Raw genomic sequence first — 4266 nt, forward strand, 5'->3', positions numbered from 1 at the left:
TTCCTGCGCCCCGCGAGCCCCGCCCCCTGACCGGAGCTCCGCCTTCCACGGACTCGCCCGCGTTCGGCTCCGCCCCTGGCGCGCGCTACTCGGCCATTAGGAGCGCGCGATACTGGGCGAGATGGCGCGCGCGCCAACATCGACGCATGCCATTGGGCGGCCGTGGTGTGACGTCAAACACGGGCACTGGTGAAAGGGGGCGGGTCTGGAAGAGACTATGTTTTTTGGGTGGGGGTGGTCGGAATATTTCGTTTTCTGTTTCCGCCCGCCTAATGGACGCGGTGTTTATCAAGGGAGGTAGATCTCAGAAAAAAATGTGGGAGGAGGTCTTTTAGAAAAGGTTGATGTTTAAAATGTGGAGGGCGTTACAAAGTTGATTGCACCGCCTTCCCCCCCCCCCGTGGGCGCGATTCTTGGTACGTTCCGTGCGGGGGAATCCCCCCGGCGCTGTGGTCACGTGGGGCACCCGGGTGAAGGGGCGGGGCCCTTCACATGGCCCCACGTGCTTCGAGATGATCCTCCGATCACCGTCACGAGCCGTGGTCAAGCCACTGCTGGATGAGTTTTATCAACAATATAGTCTACGCACGAGCTCACTTCATCGCTCCATCTCCGAGGTGGACGTACTTCGGGGACGTGTTGAATCCCTTGGCTGCCCCTCCTGTTATAAATCTTGACCATCGTCCCTGTTAGGTATGACGCGTGCTGCTGGCCCTACGGTGCCAGTGACGCGCTCCTGTCTGCGTGTTGCGGTGCACGGTCATTTCAGTCGCGTATCTCTTGCGTATTTGCGCACGTTTCCTTTTTTTTCCATTTTACTTGCCTCGTTCGTGGAAAATTAAAGACGCAAGCCACTGCGGTGCGATTGTGGCCACGCAAGACAAACTATGGGCGGTACAGTAAACATACGTAGATACATCGAGATTGTCATGAAATCCGAACTGCGCCATTCCTTACACCACTGTAATCTGCGCGCCTTCAACTGAGGAGGAACAGCAGAACGACGCGAACTCCTGAAGCCCTCCCGTCGTAACGAGCGGCAGGCCTCGACATTGGCGTCCTCCAGTCCATCTTGCTGCTGCCGCCACCAACGCGATGGCCACGTGTCTGAGCCAGAAGAATCGGCAGCCTCCTCCCCCGTTAATTGGCGCCCAATTTCTTAGATTTTCAGCAGCAACGCGAACTCCGCTTGGAAGCGCAGACGTAGTGAGAATAATCCAACAACACTGCTCTAAAATTAATATTTATTTACTGTACTGAGCGAAGGCCCAAACACGTCAAGCGGCCAACAAACCAAACATGAGCGCGTTTAACACGTGTCTTGCATTGAACGATGCTTGAGAAAACTCGGGAGATATTTCCATATACTGCAAATGATAGTCGACGTTTCGGACAATGGCTCTTCCTTGCCCGAAGCGTCCTGCACGCTTTGTAAACCAGGTAGCACATCTCAGGCTCGGCAACTGGTGCATTCTTCATCATCAACATCATCCACACTCGGGAGCGCACGCGTGCGCTTTTCTACCCGTGCGTGCCGCGTCACAGCAGCCCGCCCCCCGCACCGTCCGTGTTCGCTGTGAACCCCAGCGCGAGCAAGCGGGCTGGCACAAGCCACAGCTTGCCGCGGGGGTGGGCGAGGGGCCGCACAGCCCAGACGTGAGCCCTACCCATCGTCCTCACGGCGAGCAAACTGGGGGGTGGGGGGACCAAGAGGGTGCGAGCCCTCCCCAGCCCCAACTCGATTTGACTCTCCCTGCTGCTTTGCGCACTTTTCAGCCTCGTGTTTGTTCCCATGACGTGCGTGTCCTCGTCTCCGAACCCATCTCTCCCGCTATAGTACCCCCCCCCTCCTCCTCGGGCTCCCCCCCCCCCGGACCCCCCCCCACCCAGACTCGTCCCCCCCCCCTGACTCCTCCCCCCCGGACTCCTACCCCCCCCCCGGACTCCTCCCCCCCCCGGGGACTCCCCCCCCCCCCCCCGGACTCCTCCCCCCCCCCCCCGGACTCCTCCCCCCCCCCCCCGGACTCCTCTCCCCCCCCCCCCGGACTCCTCTCCCCCGGACTCCTCCCCCCCCCCCCCGGACTCCTCCCCCCCCCCGGGGACTCCTCCCCCCCCCCGGACTCCTCCCCCCCGGACTCCTCCCCCCCCCCCCCCGGACTCCTCCCCCCCCCCCCCCCCCCGGACTCCTCCCCCCCCAGACTCGTCCCCCCCCCGGACTCCTCCCTCCTCCCCCCCCAGACTCGTCCCCCCCACCCGGACTCCCCCCCCCCCCCGGACTCGTCCCCCCCCCCCCCCCCTGTGGACTCCTCCCTCCTCCCCCCCAGACTCGTCCTCCCCCCCCCCGGACTCGTCCCCCCCCGGACTTTTCCCCCCCCGGACTCGTCCTCCCCCCCCCCCGGACTCGTCCCCCCCCCGGACTTTTCCCCCCCGGACTCGTCCCCCCCCCCCCCCGGACTCCTCCCTCCTCCCCTTCCAGACTCGTCCTCCCCCCCCCCCCCGGACTCCTCCCCCCCGGACTCCTCCCCCCCCCCCCCCCGGACTCCTCCCCCCCGGACTCGTCCCCCCCCCCCGGACTCCCCCCCCCCCCGGACTCCTCCCCCCCGGACTCCTCCCTCCTCCCCCCCCAGACTCGTCCTCCCCCCCCGACTCCCCCCCGGACTCCCCCCGGACTCCTCCCCCCCCCCCCCGGACTCCTCCCCCCCCGGACTCGTCCCCCCCCCCCGGACTCCTCCCCCCCCGGACTCCTCCCCCCCCAGACTCGTCCTCCCCCCCCCCGGACTCCTCCCCCCCGGACTCCTCCCCCCCCCCCCCCGGACTCCTCCCCCCCCCCGACTCCTCCCCCCCCGGACTTGTCCCCCCCCGGACTCCCCCCCCCCCCAGACTCCTCCCCCCCCCCCCCGGACTCGTCCCCCCCCCCCACCGGACTCCCCCCCCCCGACTCCTCCCCCCCCCGGACTCGTCCCCCCCCCCCCCCGGAACTCCTCCCCCCCCGACTCGTCCCCCCCCCCCCCCCGGACTTCCTCCCTCCCCCCCCGCAGACTCGTCCTCCCCCCCCCCGGACTGCCCCCCCGGACTCCTCCCCCCCCCCCCGGACTCACTCCCCCCCGACTCGTCCCCCCCCCCCGGACTCCTCCCCCCCGGACTCCTCCCCCCCAGACTCGTCCCCCCCCCCCCCCCGGACTCCCCCCCCCCCCCGGACTCCTCCCTCCTCCCTCCCTCCTCCGCCCCCCCCCGGACTCCTCCCCCCCCAGACTCGTCCCCCCCCCCCCCCCCCGACTCCCCCCCCCTCCCCCGACTCCTCCTCCCTCCCCCCCGGACTCCTCCTCCCCCGGACTCCTCCCTCCTCCTCCTCCCTCCTCCCCCCCGACTCCTCCCCCCCCAACTCGTCCCCCCCCCCCCCGGACTCCTCCCTCCCCCCCCCGACTCCTCCTCCTCCCCCCCGACTCCTCCCCCCCCGGACTCCTCCCTCCTCCCTCCTCCCCCCCGACTCCTCCCCCCCCCGTCCCCCCCCCCCCCCCCCCGACTCCTCCCTCCCCCCCCCGGACTCCTCCCCCCCCCGACTCCTCCCCCCCCCCCCCCGACTCTCCCTCCTCCCCCCCGACTCCTCCCTCCCCCCCCCGGACTCCTCCCTCCCCCGGACCCTCCCTCCTCCCTCCTCCCCCCCGGACTCCTCCCCCCCAGACTCGTCCCCCCCCCCCCCCCCCCGACTCCTCCCTCCCCCCCCCGACTCCTCCCCCCCCCGACCGTCCCCCCCCCCCCCCCGACTCCTCCCTCCTCCCCCCCGACTCCTCCCTCCTCCCCCCCGGACTCCTCCCCCCCCCCTCCTCCCTCCTCCTCCTCCCCCCCGGACTCCTCCCCCCCAGACTCGTCCCCCCCCCCCCCCCCCCCCGGACTCCTCCCTCCTCCCCCCCGGACTCCTCCCCCCCCAGACTCGTCCCCCCCCCCCCCCCGGACTCCTCCCTCCTCCCCCCCGGACTTCCTCCCTCCTCCCCCCCGGACTCCTCCCTGAACCTCCCCACCTCTCTCCGTCTCCTTCGAGCTCTAACCCCCCCCACATCCCTCCTCTCCATCCGCCCCGTGCCCCGCCCCCTCCCCCGCCCCCTCCCCCGCCCCGCCTCCTCCCCCGCCCCCCCCCCTCCCCCGCCCCGCCCCGCGTCAGCCCGCCCCGCCCCGCGTCAGCCCGCCCCGCCCCGCCCCGCCCCGCGTCAGCCCGCCCCAGCCCGCCCCGCCCCGCCGCCCGCAGATCGGGGGCTGACGCCGCGACTG

This window comes from Lethenteron reissneri, chromosome 9, assembly GCF_015708825.2.
Source record: "Lethenteron reissneri isolate LAM-NWPU_2019-01 chromosome 9, ASM1570882v1, whole genome shotgun sequence".
NCBI classification, from domain to species: Eukaryota; Metazoa; Chordata; class Hyperoartia; order Petromyzontiformes; family Petromyzontidae; genus Lethenteron; species Lethenteron reissneri.